Below are 19,150 nucleotides of genomic sequence, written 5' to 3' on the forward strand. Positions count from 1 at the left end.
TTTGGTTAAGTGGAAGGGTTATGGTCAGGAGGATAATTCCTGGGTCTCTGCCTCTGATATTCATGCCAAAAGATTGGTGCGTGCATTTCATCGGGCTCACCCTGATCGCCCTGGTGGCGTGGTTGAGGGTTCGGTGACCCCTCCTCAAGGGGGAGGTACTGTTGTGAGTTCATTTTCCCCTTCGTCACTGAGGTCTGGTGAACTCCCTATTCTGGTAAAGGAAGGTAATGAGCCTGATTATCAGGCACCTGAGCCTAATGAGGATGACTGGCTGAGTGGAGTCACGGACTGGATATAAGGCTGCCGACGCCCTTCTGCCCTGCGGGTGATTTCTCTGTGGACTTCTAGGACACCAGTCTGATTCCTGCTTCCCTAAAGCTAAGTTTTCTGTTTTGCCTGTTAGCATTTTTGTTTTGTTTTTTGTTTTCCTTGCTTTTCTGTATTCTGCCATTCCCTGCTGGGGTGAGCTGAATCTCCTTTTGCCTGTAGCTCTGTCTTCAGAATATTCCTGAGTACTGACATAGCTTTTTTGAAGCCTAGCGTCTTCAGGGCCTTTTTCACTGTCAGTCTGTTGGCTCTTATTTTCATAGGGTTTTTCACGGATTGCAGACAGCAGCCTTCCTGTCCTTTTCTATCTAGTTAGCTTGGGCCCCGTCTTTGCTCAGTCTATCTTTCTGTCTGTGTTAGTATTTTCATCTTGCTTCACCGTCATTATATGTTGGGGGCTGCTATTGCTTTGGGGTCTGCTCTGGGGCAGTTTAGATTTCCCCTTTCTTTCTTTAGGCCTATTTAATTCTCCGGCTGTGATCGAGGGGTCTAGGGCATCGTAGGGAACCCCCCACGGCTACTGCTAGTTGTGTTGATAGGTTCAGGGGTCTGCAATCCGATAGCTGCCAACTTCTCTGGTTTTCTGGACTTAGCTAGCATTTCTGTTTTTGCCTCCTACGGTGACTCAATCATAACACAAATATAAGAAGGGACAGTACAGACATTTTTCTAATCATCTGACAAGAGAGCAACCTGTATATCAGAGGAAGGAAAGTTTAATCATAATCACAGGTGCAGATTGTTTGCTCTAAAGGGCATGTCACACTAAGAGATATCGCTAGCAATATCGCTATAACTAGTGACGTTATAGCGATATTGCTAGCGATATCGCTGTGTCTGATACTTACCTATGACCGGCTCCCCCGCTGGTTATTGCTGATCGCGCGAGAACGTTCAGGACTGTTTCTCGTCGTCAGCTTCCTGCGGCGCTTCCTGCTGTGAGGACGAGCGACGCGTGGAGCCGGGCGGGAGGACGCAGAATCGCCTGGTGTGACAGGTAAGTAGCGACCCCCGTCCCCAGCGATGTCGCTAGTGAGATCTGCCTATGTGGCAGCTCACTAGCGACCACTTAGCGATGTACCAGCTATCCTGACCGCGTCATATCGCTGGTCGGGATCGCTGGTACATCGCTAAGTGTGACAGTACCTTAAGAGCAGTGAGATTATGGAACTCTCAACCACATGATGTTGCCATGGTGGATTCACTAAACAAGTAGGGCCTTATTGCCTTTCATGAAAAATAATATTACGGGTTATATGTACTAACGTCTTTGATGGAACGTTGACCCAGGGAATTGGTCTGATTGCCATATTTTTCCCCTAATGTGGGACAATTAGCATCTGCCTCCTGGGGATTACAAGTTGATAGACAATAGGTTGAACTCGATGGACTTATGGTCTAATTTCAACCTTAAAAACTATGAAACTATAAAATTAATATCCCCCCACCCAAGTCAAGTAACAGCTCAGGATGAGCTCAAATAAGAGTTTTAATGGTCATTTATTAAAAACTTTTTAGGACGTCTTGTTCTGTGCTTACTTGATCATTTTATAATGTGAGAACAAAGGTTTAGTATGGTTTACTGTGGAATGCAAAATAGATGTTCTAATAATGAAAATCATCAAACCCTGGAGGAAGAAACATAAGGTCAATTGCCTATCATGATAGTCTATGTTTTACAAAATAGCACGGGGAGAGATCTTGGTGAGAAACTTTTCTTTGTATGAGCCTAGTTGCCTGTAATTTTCTTGATTAAGTAGTGTTTGTGAGTATTCAATATTGTTGTGCTTAATAAGACTCATTATATGTTTATATGGCAATAGTTTTACCACTTGTATGGTGATTTCACAAAATTTTCATTTTATTTTTATTTTTTTAGCCTGCAGTGTATTAAATTGGAATTGGAGATATATGTGAATGACATATACCATATTTGTCGAACTACAGTATAAGATGCAATTTTTAAAGATAAAAACAGTTGCACATTTTATAGTCCGGAAGTAGCTTCCTGTGATGGAGAAGGATGCTGACACAGCGTTCTTCCCCATAACAGAGAGAACTGCTATCTCTCCTTCTGCTTGACACTGATCTATGTGATTGGTGCAGAACATGATAGGAAGCTACCGGAACCTGAATGGAAGCTGCACGAACTTAGCAGCTGAAGGACCTCCCACTCGATTAACTCAAAGACCTTCCAGGTCATGTGATCATATGGTAATGTATAGTGTGTGTGTGTAAATGTATATGTAGCAGAGCTGTGTGTGCGTATATGTGCATGTAGTGTGCATGTAGCAGAGCTGTGTGTCTATATGTGCATGTAGCAGAGCTGTGTGTGCCTATATGTGCATGTAGCAGAGCTGTGTGTGTCTATGTAGTAGAGCTGTGCATGTATAATACACTGCAGAAAAACACCATCAATAGATGATTTACCTCCTTATTCTACCCTAGTGCATTAAAATTAGTAATAAATACTCCACTTCACACCACCAGTGAAGTTATAATTAGTAGGAAAAATGATTTTCCTGTTTTCTGCTGTCTAAACCCGGGGATGCTTACCCTCCTCTCTCTCCTATCCTTGGCAGCGTCTGCTGCTATGGAGACGCTGTGATGGCCTGGATTGCCGCTCCTTTCATATGACTGCAGGAGTGGCTCCGGGTCATGTGATCACTTTGTCTCCATGATGATGCGATATGATGAGCGGATATGAGTGATCACATGCGCCAATTAACACTGGCGGTTCATCTCTAATTCTAACACACTAATGAAATGCTCAAGACTATTGGTCACTTAGCGATATTTATGGATGCTGGGTAATATATGTAGCCACTCCCCCGGAAGAAGGCTTTGGCGCCAAAACGCGCAAAGGGGACATTGGCATCACAATCTGTACTCTGGTAAACATTATTTTTGCTATTTATATATTCCTGACTACTTTTTTAGCTTATTTATTGAGTGAATTACTTTATATGTTTTATCGCATTCTTGAACTTATTTTTTGATCATTGCAGCGTCACTCTCTATTTTTCATTACACATTTATTATTTATTATTGATTATGGCCTCTTTGATTAGATTACCTTGTAACAACCAGGATGTATATTTATTATTTCCCATACTTTACCTTGGCTGTTTTGTTGATGCCAATCAGTGGCTGACTGTTTTTGTCATTTTTTAATTATTTCTTATTATTTTCAATAAAATTTTGTACCATATATTTCTATTGTGTTTTTTCTACACCATTCTTCTTTTTAGATGAATAGTAAGGTTAATTACTCATATACACCTATATAAAAACAGAATTCACAACAGACATTTATCAAAATAAAAAAAAAGCTGAAACATTTTTCTCACACCTCCTTCTTTTCCAGGCGCTTATCATTACCAACACATATGCAATACAATGAAGAAATATTGCAGATAAGTGCTGTCATCATACTTAGAAGAGATCCACAAATCATTATGGAGGAACATTGATTACATCACATGGCTGAGGAGTCAAATTGTCAGAGAAGCTTAAAATATATTTTCCATCAATTTCTCTGTTAAGAAAGCAAAGTCGAAATTGACTAAGGAAACCATAGACTTGCAGTTCTAGTAATGTCTGTAATTTGCTTCTTTGATTTTTTTCACTGTGCTCTTAAGTAGTGTAGTTCAATTCATAACTTTTATTACAGTTAAACTGTTATTTTTCTGCATTGGTTACAACACGCATTTTCTGATTAAAATAAAAAAGGAACTAACATCCACAGTAAAAAGTTAAATCGCTATAAAAAGAATTGTACAAATGAAGGTAATAACTGCACAATTCCAATGAAAAAAGTATAATCCAACAACATAAGTTCACATAAAATAATGTGAATTAATTTGAATAAATTTTACCAATTTATTTTAGCACATGACTAGGCAGAATTTCAATTTGGTCATCAAAGCCGTGATGTTATGTAAATCTGTTAAGACGTGGGATGGTGGTCGAAAGTTCTCCATCTCCTTCCAATTATGTTTCCTGGCCTTACTCAGCAATATATTCCACACTTTCCACCAATGGGTCTCCTAAGAACACACCCAGTAATCCACTGTTCAGTGTCTCCATAAGCCATTTGTCACCTAATCCAACATTAAGTCCACTGCTCCACTCTTGGAGGGAACTAGCCGCTTTGACCTCCAACCCAGTTTTGCTCCCTAGGTTAACAAGCCTCTCTGGTCTCCAACCCTCCATTACGTCTCAGATTAACAATCCGCTTTGGCCTCCACATCGTAGACATTTCATAAACGAAAACGCTCAGACCCAGCAATTTTTATGCATCTATCTTTTTGACAGCACTATGCCTATTGGCACCAAACTAATGTTTGATTGATCAGCTAGTCTCAGGTTGTCTTATTAGCTATGTCCATTGACCAATGCCCTTTCCAAGTTAACGTATAACTCTTTCCCGGTCTCACCCAAACATTGGCATCTCTTTTTGTTAGTTGACAGATGAGAAACCAGTAATTTTCACTGCTGATCACTATTACATGGTATTGTGGGGCTCCAAGCACTAAAGTCCTACATTCCCAACACCGAGAACCACAAAGTGCACAATCAGTATATAACACAGCATCACAATAAGGGTTTATTCAGACAAATATATTATACAGACTTGTTCTGTGTGTAAAAATCAGACAGAACACTGACCAAAGTATTTCATTATGGATGTTCAGGTGACTGTCTTTTCACACAAATCGCGTGTCCACGTAAAGAAAATATGAGCATGCACTATCTGTAGTTGTGTTGAGGCTCACTTATTCAAGTCTATTAGAAAAATATTTGGATCCCATACGGATCATTCATATTGCATCTAATTTTTATGGATACATTGCCAGTAACATAGGAAACTGGATTTGATCATGTACATTTTAAGCTTTTGACGCATAAATACAGATGACACGCAGACATCACACAGACAAAAAATACAGACACACAGATGTCACATCGCCGACAATACGGATGAAAATTATCTGAGTTTTCTACATGACAATTGGATGATTTTTCATGCGCTCATCTGATCCCGGCCTTATACAGTGCAACATATAAATAAACATTATAATCACACTTCATGTATCAAGCAATAACAGTTAAATAATAAAGCCGTCTTTTCAATAAGCAAGCAGTTCCTGGAGAAGTGAGATAAATTTGGCATGTACTGAAGCGGGAGGACCTCAAAGCAAAGCGCAAAATGGACGGCCATTGTAACACCAGATTTTAACAGTTTGCCACTACATACACTTAGCAACCAAGAAGGTGAGGATTTGGTCTAACAATACCTCTGGATTGGGGAGTCAATTCACAAGTTTACGCCAAAAAGCGGCAAAGTTGGTCGGACCAGCTCCCTTTCAGGGCACTACAGCAGCTGCTTAGTCTGTCTCTAAAATTCTGTACATGCATGATAACTCAGATCAGTCACTGAATCCTTCATCACTTCATAACCTGCAAAGAATGGAAACAGGTTGGAAGGTCCAGAGGTAGTAATAGCACCCGGTCCCTAAGTGGCTCTAAAGCTCTTCTGCTTCATAACTAGTGAGTGCCCTTTTACACATTTTGCATTGTGGTCCGAGAATGTTATATTATCCCTCTGACAACAAACTCTTCTAAATGGATTTGGCTATGTTCTTGCATACTGTATGTTCAGACTTCATGTATTCAGTGCCCATAGACTTCTATTAATGAGGCGCAGACCAAAGTGTTTGCTTATGTCTAATTAGGAAATTACACTTTACACAACCACAAAAATAGTGTCAACTGTTATATACTTATAAGAGAAGAGTCAGTATAACTTGGACAAGGATTGCAACACAATGCTCGGACTGGCCGTTGGCTCTCCTGACCTAATCTTGACAGCATGTGTTTCTGTGCAGCTATCGTACTCGGGTCAGAAGAGCCGACAGCCAGTCCAAGCATTGCGTTGTGATCCTTGTCTCAGTTGTACGGCTGTGTGACTCTTCCTTAGCAGAGGCAAATGACTGATGGACCCAACTTTGCACAGAATATATTACATATTATAAAGCCCGTAATATACCCAAGTAGTATCAGTGTTGGAGAGTGAGCCTGTTAGGCCACTTCATGCGTTTGTTTTTCACATTCATGTAGTATACGTGATTTTCACAGATAGAACATGTACCCTCTATAGGGCTGTTCACATGTCCATGTTTTTTCACGGACCATGTGTCCATGTAAAAATTATGGAGACATATACAATTTTTTTAAAAAGTGTCAATACAAGTCTACGTGAAAATCATAGGCAGCACACGGGTGGCATCAAATTCCATGTGCTGTCCGTATTTAACACTGTAATGTACTGTATAAGAGAAGCTTTGTAATTTATTTATCTATCTGTGAAAATCACTGATGTAACACTAACCCAATAGTGACACACGGATCCAAAGCGCTAATGACACACTGATGGTATAAACGAACACACTGGCCAAACACTGATGAAACACGCCTGATGTCTGAATGAGCCCTAACTTTGTCACCGTAAGCAAAGTCCCACAGTGAGCAAAATCAGTTTTCCTTTACAAATTGTGTTTTTCTTATGATTTTATGCTTTTCCAATTAACCCCTATTGATCTAAGGAAAAATTAAAGCACTCTAGGTGCGAAGATCAATAGTATAAGTACTGTACATAAGCAGGCAGAGATTTAGCACTATGGTTTCAACTTGTTCTTTGCATGAAGTTTTCTGAGTGTTACTGTGGGTTCTCTAATGAAAAAACAAGAATAGGCTATACTAACATAGACTCCGCTCACAGGCTCCGCTCATAAGTTCCACTCTTAGGTTCCACTCATAGACTCTGCAAATAGGTTCCATTCACAGGTTTCACTCAAAGACTCTGCTCATAGGTTCCACTCATAGGCTCCACTCAGACTCTGCTCATAGGTTCCGCTCATAGACTCTGCTTATAGGTTCCCCTCATAGGCTCCACTCAGACTCTGCTCATAGGTTCCGCTCATAGGTTCCACTCATAGTCTCTGCTCATAGGTTCCACTCATAGGTTCCACTTATAGGATCCACTCATAGATTCTACTCATAGGTTCCACTCATAAGTTCTGCTCATAGGTTCCACTCATAGAATCTGCTCATAGGTTCCACTCTTTGGTTCTGCTCATAGGATCCAAGCATAGACTCTGCTCATAGGTTCCCCTCATATGTTCCGCTCATAGGTTCCACTCATAGACTCTGCTCATAGGATCCACTCAAAGTCTCTGCTCATAGGTTCCCCTCATAAGTTCTGCTCATAGGTTCCACTCATATGTTCTGCTCATAGGTTCTGCTCATTGGTTCTGCTCATAGGTTCCACGCATAGACTCTGCTCATAGGTTCCCCTCATAGGTTCCACTCATAGACTCTGCTCATAGGCTCCGCTCACAGGTTCCAGTAATAAGTTCCACACATAGACTCCACTCATAGGCTCTGCTCACATTCGTGTAAGAAGCTCCATGTAAATCCATAGTGATATTTGATAGGCAAAAACAGCGAGCAGGAACCATGCTTTGAGTCAAAATGATGAACACCTTTACAGAATCCAAAATACACCAACATAGCCCATAACAGATAGTGTTCTTTCCATAAAAACCATGGATAGAACATATACGTTTATTATAAATGTCTGAACGAAACTTAGTGTGCAAGCACAACAATCTACAATATCACATAAAAATTGGGATATAATTTACATATATATTTAGTATACATGGTAATTTTAAGTACATACAGTAACATAATGACGATATATAAAGATTACATTGATGAATGTTATGCTTTTGCATAACAATTTTTGCAATCTTATAAATTAAAAAAAACTATAAAAATCATGATTGACTATATGAAAAAACAATGCATCCTGGATATGCGCACTAACTTGTTTCATAGATCAAAAACACTGTTTTTTTTCTGCAGTCTTTTTTTCTGCAGGTGTCTACACAAAAATACACAAAAGCAGTCTGCTTTGATTATTGTGTATTTGCTGACAATTTTTTTTGCTTTTTCCCCTATGTGCATTTTTAGTGCAGATTTAAAGCAGCATTTTTTTTAATTAACTAATGCAGAAATACTGAGATTCTGCACTTAAAAACACAGCTGCCTTTTTTTTCCAGTCTCACAACAGTAGCCTATAGTGGAAAAAAACACACCAAAACACTCACAGTTCAACAGCATCTTTAAACACAGAATGGCCATGAGTTTTCATGAAATCATGTCCACTTGAATGAACTGTTAAAGAGAACCTGTTAGCACGAGTAATGTAAAGTAAAGACACGGCTGCTATGGCGCTGTAATACTGATTACATTGATACCTTCGGTGAAGTAATCCAATTTGTTGTTCTTCTTTAATCCCCATTTGAAGTTTTAGAATTAGATTTCGGTGCACAGGGGTCGGACTGTGCACTGGGTTTTCTCCTCCCTCTCTACGATTTCCCAGCTCCTTTGCTGCCTCCGGTCTGTGAATGACCGGCCTCCTCTGTTTGATATCTCAGTAGTAACCTGTCATTCACAGACCGGAGGCAGCAGAGGGGACGGAAATCACAGACAGGGAAGAGAGGACCCCGGGTAGAGTCCGGCCCCTGTGCACCCAAATCTATTTAGCAGGAAACTTCATATGGGGATTAAAGAACCACAAAGGTGATTTCTTCACTGAAAGTATCAATATATTCAGCATTACAACGACATTACAGCCATGACTTTACTATACTAAATTGTGCTGGCAGGTTCTCTTTGAACTTAGAGGATATATTGAAAGAAAAAAATGCACCAGAAAAGGCGCGGCATTTTCGCTCGGTGAGAACATGACTTTTTTTTTTCTTGTTTTGTAGCCGAGCACTTTTTATAGCGGAGCACATCAAACTTTCAAGATGAGATTTTTAAAACACAAATATCAGCACTTTTGAGCGTTCAAAGGACTATAAAATAAGGCTAACATGACGTTTCGAAAGGCATTTTCTGAAGTATAATCTGACAGAATGGAATATTATCCCAGTCATTAGGGCTCCGCAGACGATAGTGAACCAGGAGGAAAGATGATGACTTTTAAAGAAAGCCTCCCATAGGGAAAACCTAGGAGATACAATCTCTCTTATGCGAGAGCCTTAAGGAAACTATCGATATATGTATCATTCATACGTATTGTGCAGAAAGGTTAACATTGTAAAAGGTCAAATGGCTACCTGTAAGGCAGAAGTCCTGAAACAGCGAGATATGGGCATTATCATAAGATTTACTACAGCTCCCATACGTGACAACCTTATCTGTGCGGCTCACTTGTCACCCTTGAAGATAAAGTTTGTCATTTCACTTTTCCTCAGTCAAAATATTTTAACCTGACCACAAAGCAAAAGGAAGATATGCGTTTTTTTTTTCTTTTTCCTTTTGACGTTCATCCCTCGCAAGTTAAGGTCATCAAGTATTAGAGATGCCATTAAGCAGAGAGCCCTAGATTCTGCAAAATTCTGCAACACGCAGTGAACCGACAAGCAGCCGTAGACCTCATGATGCATCTGATGTGCCACGTCCTATCATGTCAGCTTAAAATAGCACTCACTTTACAGACTCTCAGCAATGTAGCCGACAGAAGAGAGTTTTTTATTATTTTTTTTTTTTTTGGTGGAAAACATAAGGAACAAACCAGCATGTCTGCTTTCTGCCTGCAGATGAGAGGAAGTGTATTGCGGAAAGCTCAGAAGATGCACGGTGCAGTGCAGCTACTGTGACTGCTAGGAAAGATACACTTTTGCCCTAAGTCCCACTTTACGTGAAGTCTGTTCTCAACATTTCTTGCTGTTCTTCTGAATGGAGAAGCATTTAAAGAGCACGCAGAGTGGGAAACGACATCAAAACCTCTATAAAACACGTCGCGCAAAATATGCCGTATCATATAACAGATGGAGAGTATTTTATCTCAATTGCAGGGCCGGCCCGAGAGATTACGGCGCCCTAGGCGAAACTATTTTGTTGCGCCCCTACTATTCTTGGCAGTAGATGAAAACTTGGGATATAAATTTAGGAGCAAAATAAACCACAACAGCAATGATTAATTAACTCTCTCCTAACTCTTTAATCCTCTGAGAAGTTGTATAGGACAAATATATACAAAGTAATCAATAACACAAAACAAAAACGACCATAGGTAATTAAAATTTTTGTTTCCTTGCCTTTTTTTTTTAAAAGGATGACACAGTCACCGAGATTAATTTGTTTAGCAACTTCAGATTCTACTGAAATTGTTGCCAACCCAACCAACCTCTCTTGCATCATATTTGCCCTTAAATATGTACATTTTCTTTCCATCCCTAAAACTTTTTGCCTTTTGAAAAGATTTTTTAGAATTTTTTCTATTTTTTCTCTGGCGCCCCCTTTGGGTCGGCGCCCTAGGCGACCGCCTAGTTCGCCTATACGTTCGGGCCGGCCCTGCTCAATTGGCATGTTACGGTTTATCCAATGTCTGAACTGCAGATTGCAATATTTTTCACGTTATTTTAACAAAAACGTTATATCCCAAACCACAGAAAAAAATATTAACTGTGTATCTAACCTAAGTGTTGACATGAAACATGTTACGATATATCTTCATATTAGAGTAGCAGCATAAGGCTGGGGTCACACGAGCATTGATTCTCTCATGCAAGAGAATCAGATCGACTATGCCAACACCCAGATCAACTAATGATCAGAGCTTTTTATACGAGTGTTCGTTTACAGTGATCCGATTCTCTAACATGAAAGAATGGAATCACAGGTGTGAAGAAGATGGAGAGCTTATTCTTCTTTGTCTGAGTCCACATAAATCAGACTACACTTGGATGACATCCAACTGCAGGCTGATGTTTTACATGCACCCATAGCCTAGAATGGATGCTCATGGTCCTATTTGCAGAGCCATTCGCAGCATGCCGAATTGGCATGAGAAAAAACAAGCAAATCAGCATTGCCCCATAGTATAACATTGACAAGAGTGCTATCCGTTAATACATAGGAGAGCACTTGTCTAATAAATATACTATTGTGAGAAAGTCCTAATGTCACGAAAATACCGTGACAGAGGGGGGTGAGAAGATTGTGGTATCTGGTTTCATGAATTCCTTCAATGAGTAGAACTGCTTCACCATCTTATTAGCCAGTGCAGTTTTTTTTACTTGCTGGCAGTGACAAATCTCCTGGAGCTCTCCAACCTGGATTGTCTCAACTGATCAGTGTTGGTCACTTCCCTCTGCTATATATGCTCCCCACTGGCACTTGGAAATTGCCAGTGATAGTACTTACTGCCTGGTTAGGAGTTGGAGTTCGTGTTTGGAGTTTGCATTTGGAGAGTTGTTCAGGAGATTGTTGCCTGGAGTTTATATGTGTGTTCATTCTCATACTCTCCTATTTGATTTCACCCTCCTATACCTCCACGATGTTCAATGCTGTTGTTTGGTGAGTGTTTTTTGTATGATTGAGGTTTTAATTTATCTGTCTTCCCTTGTTTCTCTGGTTAGTGCTATACACTTCGGCCTCACACCTTCCTGAGGGGGGAGGGAACAGATAAGGGTTAATATAGGAGTAAAGCAAAGCATGTGACCTCGGTGTTTCCACCTTCAGGAGTAATCTAATCCAGGGGACAGGGAAAGACTAGGTTGCCCCTACTTCGAGAGAGTGTGTAGACGCCCACAGTCCCTAGTAACTACGTGACACCTATAACTTTTCCTGGTATTTTTCTTTGAAAGTGTATGTACAGAGGTGAGCAAACTGATTAGAAACTAATCAAATTTATAACTAATTTCCCCAAAATTTCTGATTCTAATGAATCCAACTTTCTGCACAAATCCAGCCAGCCTGGGAGGCTGAGTACTGTTATGATTGAGTCACCGTAGGAGGCAAAAACAAAAATGCTAGCTAAGTCCAGAAAACCAGAGAGGTTGGCAGCTATCGGATTGCAGACCCCTGATCCTATCACAACAACTAACAGTAGCCGTGGGGGGTTCCTACGATGCCCTAGACCCCTCGATCACAGCTGGAGAATTAAATAGGCCTAAAGAAAGAAAGGGGAAATCTAAACTGCCCCAGAGCAGACCCCAAAGCAATAGGCAGCCCCCAACATATAATGACGGTGAAGCAAGATGAAAACACTAACACAGACAGAAAGATAGACTGAGCAAAGACGGGGCCCAAAAAACTACCTAGATAGGAACGGATAGGAAGGCTGCTGTCTGCAATCCGAGAAAAACCCTATGAAAATAAGAGCCAACAGACTGACAGTGAAAAAGGCCCTGAAGACGCTAGGCTTCAAAAAAGCTATGTCAGTACTCAGGAATATTCTGAAGACAGAGCAACAGACAAAAGGAGATTCAGCTCATCCCAGCAGGGAATGGCAGAATCCAGAAAAGCAAGGAAAACAAACACAAAACATAAATGCAAACAGGCAAAGCAGAAACTTAGCTTTAGGGAAGCAGGAATCAGACTGGTATCCTAGAAGTCCACAGAGAAATCACCCGCAGTGCAGAAGGGCGTCGGCAGCCTTATATCCAGTCAGTGACTCCACTCAGCCAGTCATCCTCATTAGACTCAGGTGCCTGATAATCAGGCTCATTACCTTCCTTTACCAGAATAGGGAGTTCACCAGACCTCAGTGACGAAGGGGAAAATGAACTCACAACAGAGTACTGTCTAGTTATTTTTTTACTATTAGTTCATCACTTGAGTTCCACTTTTCTAAAAGCTCAAAATCACTTTAGAGGTCAAAGATCATACCGCAGAGCTTAATAGTCAAAGTCTGTGAGGGGCACAGTCACAGCAAACAACTAGTATTTAACTTTTTAAAACAACTGTCACTTAGCTGGATATTAGTGCCATTTGTCCTGTAGGCCTGTATTTTGATTACATGGTGAGTGGTTGATTACCTCCATACCTGCTTCATAGAGCTCTCAAAACACTAGTCCCTTGCCACCCATAAATACAATATCTAGTAATAATTATATAGACAGATAGATAGATAGATAGATAGATAGATAGATAGATAGATAGATAAAACTTATGTCAGCATTGTACTGCGGTGTTCTTATGTGTGGCACTTATATTCTTACAATATAACCGCACAGCTGATTATGCCTGTCACGACTCTGTTGTCGGGCGTCCTGGGACCCGGAGCTTCTTCCCTGTCCCTAATGCTAAGACGTGTCCTAGCTTGCCCTGTTCCTCAGATTACTTCTGATGGTGAAGAAGCCAGGGCTATCTACCTTGCCTTAGCTCCTGAATCCGCTGAACAGGGATAACGAAAAATACCAAACATACAAATATACTCCCACAGACAAAGGAGGAATGCATTGGGAAGTGGTGGATGGAGTTAAACCAAAGTGGGAGAATAAAGAGAATTATCACACACTCAAAAGCAAGCAAAAGTCAGAGATAAATTCACCAACCGCCTTCTCCAATAACAACCACCAACAACCTCCAGCCATGCAGCAGAAGCTATCTCTGACAATGAATGCTAGCCAGTGACCAGTTTACATAGGAGATGTCAGTGGCTAACAGTGAACACAGCTGTGCAGGAAAGCTTCCAGGAGCTCTCAACTGAGCAAATTAACCCGTGCACTGCTAAAAGAAACCTGCATTGCTTACTATGAAGGTGAAGTGCTTCTAATCAGTACAGGAGTAGGAGAAATCAGACTCTGGCTCCTCTATCGCAGTAAACCTGTGACAATGCCACTCACAAAAGCTGAACAGAGCTGCAATAAAGCAGCTCTCCACAGCAAGAATAATTTCTTGTTCAGGATTCCTGGTTTTTAAGAAATGTCTATTGATTTCCTTTAATTAGGATAGACCAATAATGTCTCTTTAGTGGGAGTCGAGATCTCAGGACTTACAACAATTACCAGAATGAATATCTCCTACAGTTTTTTTGCAGACTTATCATTGGCCAGTGGTGGACACAGACAGAAGAGGACCCCTGTACTGGCCCATCTTTGTGTCCTTGAGAAAATATACTGCTTTGGAGGTGGCAGTGGGCCCTTTACCTCTTGGGCCCATGTTGGTTGATAATGATTCCGGGCAGGAATGTTTCCATTAAATTGCATCAAGTAGTGATTTAGAAAAGGACAAGAATTTTAAATAGAAAGTATATTGGAAAGTTGCATATTTTACAGTTACATTTTTGTTATGAACATAATCCTTATATTAAGTAAACAGAGGCAAATTAGCCCATTAGATAAACATTAATTGAGTTTTGGTAGGCAACCATATATTGACTACAGAGGTGCCCCGGGAGAGCTCCTATAGGGTTGTAAGATTTTAATATGTTGGCTACATTCACCTTATCGATGTGTGCACATAGCCTCTTTTGGACAGAAGTGTACCCTAAGTGATTTTTAAGCATATGATGATTCAGAAAAACACTGGCAGTGTTCTCCTTCAGGAGTCTCTTTCTGACATCGTTCTGGCTATCTTTGGCGATAGGTTTGATTCCGGAATGTTTAAAAAAAAATGCAATTCCACATGTAACACAGTGAAGCTGCCAGGAGAATGGAATGGTCACTTTTTTTAGATACTTCATGGTTATAGGATCCTGACAAAAAATGGAACCTATGCACAGCAAGTCGTTTTGACATTGCTATGCATATACTCAACCATTTTTATGCTTTTTCACGGGCGGGGGGAGGTAAAGGTGGACTCATGTGCATATACCATAGGAGAAATGTTACTGCTGGTGTCATCTGACAGTGGCTTGTTCCCTTCTTCCCATTTAGAACACATTCACCCTCGACCAACCCTAGCATCAATGTGTATAATGGACAGGAGTACCCGGCCATTTTTGAAAGAACAAAGCATTTATTTAGTAAAGGGCTTGCCATCCCTGGGTCACAATTATGTAACATGTTCTTTATCTAGAAGAGCACAACACGTCACCAGTATATCCAGCTATTCACTAGTTCGCTCATTACTCTTTTTTGCATCCTTTCTCAGGTTGAGGTTGGAGACATATTTAGAACATTGAAAAGAATAACTCCCTGACTGTGCAACTTTAGATTTGGGAATGGGAATTTATCTGCAAAAACCTACAGTGCATGTGACACATGCGGTTACAATGAACATTGCTGGTACACCTGGTGGCTACAATCCAAAAGGCTGATTACCTGCAGACACTTAACCTGCTCGGGAACTCCGGTCCTGTTCTCCTCCATCATTCTTCTCCTCCCTGCTGCGTGCTTACAAGCCGTAAGCCCTGCAGGACCGCATCTCCATATCCGAAGAGCGATGGATTGCGACATCTGTTCTGTAGATGTTAACCATTTATTTGGTGACATCTTTGATACATACTGTAGATATAGTAATTATTAATCATCCTCATTGCGCATTTATCACCATAATTCCAGCCTGGATTAGCATCACTCCAATATATTACTCAGCACTTTTGAACCAGATCAATAATACAGTAATGTGGTGCACAACATCCAGTATTGGAAAAAGTAAATGCTGAATATTACAAATGAACATATTTACAGTAGCACAACCCATTACACGACTGTTCCTACAAACTGATTACTCAAAATATTATCCCCTGCTAAGCTGGCCCTATAGAGCTGCTACTGACGATCTATCTAATAGATATGCCAGTCTTATCCAAGCAGTGGACAGTGCACTTAACTCTTCCTTGCAGGACACACATATGTATATAATGTATATATGAATAATATCCGGTCCGATAAAACATTGTATCGCACTTAGACCTTTGTTATGTTGTGGGGCCATACACATGTCTGATATTTTTTCTTCAAACTGAGCCGGTCTAAGGAACAAAAAAAAAAAAATCACAGTTTGATCCGATATTCAGATTGCATTCAGCCATAAAAATCAAAAGAGCCTGTGGAAAACATTGGATTGCACTTGGATGACATTCAAGTGCAGCCCTAACTTCAGAATGGAGACATTTTTTCCTCATCTGAGAGAATTGGATGACACTGTGATTTGCATAATTGACCTGAATTTCTTGGGTGAGAGAAATTACATGTGACGCTTCTGGATTCAAACCTTTGACTCTGTGTTTGGTGGTTGATGTCTCTTTCCGCTGAGCCACAACAGATGTATCTTATCTTGGGTGTTTTAGTTTTGTTATCTTTTGCGTAACAGTGTTTTTAATTTACTCCGTTTGTCTGTCCTATCACCTGTCGAGTGCAGCTTTAAATACCTTCCATTACTGGTGTTTGCTGCTGGTGATAGACTTTGCTGGATTCATTCACTTTTCTGTAGTTTTTGTTGGTTGCAGTAGTTTTCTGTGTGATTCCTGTATTCCTTCATTGGTGATCCTACGAGCAGCTAAGGACATTCTGGGTAAGCTGCCGTCGAGTGGGGGAGCCATTATATTATCTTAAAGTGATAATCTCCACGGTCAGGCAGGGCACACAAGGCACAAAGAAGGGTTTTTTTTCCCTAGTCTGAACAGGGACCTGTCTGGTTCAGGTATCTGTCTTCCTGGTTTGTATGCTACCCATGTGAATGTGCTTTGGCAGCCGTAAGAACACCTAGTCTTAGAGATAATGGTCAGAGCTGGCAGGAGACAAAGGGAGACAAAGTCTGCAAACACAGAATGAAGGGCTTAAAAATGATCAAGTCCTCATGTCTCAAGTCATAAAATGTATGGTTGTATCATCCAGCACCAAAAGAGGGGGAACTTCTCCTAAATATTGCAAATAACCCCATTTTATCTACATCCATAACTGACAAAGTAAAGCTAGAAATAATATCCAACCTTATGGGAAAATGTCTGAAGAGTTGTCTGCTAGCCGTGGAAGCAAAAAAAAATTGCATTATTTTACTCGGTGACACTTTTTTGTCAGATAACGTATTCTTATCATTAACTTTAAAATAGTTTAGCTCACTTTGTTTGCATTGGGAAAAAAAAAATATTTTATGACATCTGTGCTCATGAAAGAACCAACAAAGATCAGGAAAGTGAGAAAGTAGAAACGAGAACTGTGCAGTCATTTTAAAACCTCGTAGATATCAGTAAAAATAATCATGTAAATCACCGCCGTAGCTTTATATTAAACAATGAATCAGTCAGGAGCATAATAAGTCATAAAATAGGTGAGGAGGCACATAAAACGTGCACTAGTTTAAATCCATCGCGTGTAGGAGGATATGTCTGGAATGAGACGATCTTTCAGAAAAGCCAATTTTTATTTAATGCACCATTTCTCGCTCATGTTTTATATGATGGAGTTGAATAATTAGGCTTATGTACAGCAGACTAGGCGCATAGTGTACAAGTATCAGACAGACTACCTATCCACAGCTAAAAGTGATCTTCATAAAAAAGAATGTGCCGAATCCTCATTCCCAATGAGTGCACATTTTGCTTTGTTTTCATAGCTGTTTGACTATTTTATACAGCAAAGAAATATGGAATGTGCAATTCACACATTAACCATTAGAGGGCAGGGTAGAAGACTTACAGAAAACTGTCTCATGTGACGGCCTGCTGCAAAACTGGATTCTGTTCACTTTTCACTATTAGAGGGATAATAATAAAAAAAAAATATTTTGTTTACAGTGCAGACTACATAAAGGCCTCTATCAGACATCCGGTGTCAGGGGTCCGGTGGCGTGCGGTGAAAAGCCGGGCCGCCGGATCCGGCCTGCAGCAGTGACACCGGATGTACATGCGGCGCCTGATGTGGCTTGGAGGACATTTAAAGGAGCCGCAGCACCGGGGGACAAGAGAGCCAGCCGGAGAGAGATCGGGAGGCGAGAGAGCAGCCAGAGGGACAGTGGGGGACGAGAGAGCAGCCAGAGAGACAGCGGGGGACGAGAGAGCAGCCAGAGAGACATCGGGGGACAAGAGAGCCAGCCAAAGAAAGGTATAAAGCGTATGGAGAGAGAGGGAGAGAGAGAAGGGGAGGGGAAGAGAGAGAGATGCGCGCTGGGCACTTGTGGGGTTAAAACTCACAGTGCCCGGGTATGCGCTGTTGAAAAAGCCGGTCCGGCACTGCAAAAAAACATTGCAGCCAACGTCTTTTGCAGATGCCGGACGGCGCATGATCATTACATTCTATGTGAAAAAACCGGATCCAATTCCGGATCCGGTTTTCACAATTTTCGCCGCATCGTGCCGGATTTAAAAAAAACGGATGTGTGAAAGTAGCCTAAGAAGGCTTTGATTAGAGAGCAGCAAATAGAAAAGTGAAAGAAGCACTCCTCCCATCAAAGTCTTTTATGATAGTCTATAGCACTGTGTACTTACAATTGCTCATTTTGCTCTTCTACCCAGATAATTCATCTCTTTTCCATTAGGTCTATGACATCACATGATTAAAACTGTCTAACTGAATCATTCTAAGCTCTATGGAGAAACAGGAGGTCAATTTTTCCTGCATGACTCATGAGTTACTGCAAAAGTCCCTGGCAGGGGGGGGGAGGAGGGAGCAGTTGGGTCAGTTGTTGAAGAGGGGGATGATAAATCCAGGGACAAGAGACTTCCTGTTTCTACACAGAGCAGAGAAAAGAGAAGAATTATCAGAGTAGAAAGGTAAAATGAGTAATTGTAAGTACAAAGTGCTGTATAATATGATGATTGAAATATATTAAGAGGAGAAAAACTTTTATGGGAGGAGAAGTGCTTCTTCAAAGAGGTTGTCCTCTTTGAGAATTTCAGAAAACTTTTTCCTATTGGGCTTTGTTCATTGTAAAAAAACAAACCACACTTTACTTACCTTCTCTCAGTCCAGCTCTGTGTCTCCAGCACTACTGCGAGACGGTACGAGCCGCTGAGCTCAATGATTGGCTGCAGCGCCATTGACGTAACACTAGTGCTGCAGTCTATACAAAA

General features: G+C 40.8%; 1 protein-coding gene across 1 annotated transcript in view; it reads right to left on the reverse strand.

The window, feature by feature from the left end:
- The window catches only part of EPHA6 (EPH receptor A6), a 1,179,434-nt gene that overhangs the window by 1,098,614 nt on the left and 61,670 nt on the right, over window positions 1-19,150 (reverse strand). The gene's annotated exons all lie outside the window — the stretch shown is intronic.

The sequence above is a fragment of the Dendrobates tinctorius genome, unplaced genomic scaffold (assembly GCF_039654945.1).
Source record: "Dendrobates tinctorius isolate UK_male_01 unplaced genomic scaffold, ASM3965494v1 ptg000084l, whole genome shotgun sequence".
Taxonomy (NCBI): domain Eukaryota; kingdom Metazoa; phylum Chordata; class Amphibia; order Anura; family Dendrobatidae; genus Dendrobates; species Dendrobates tinctorius.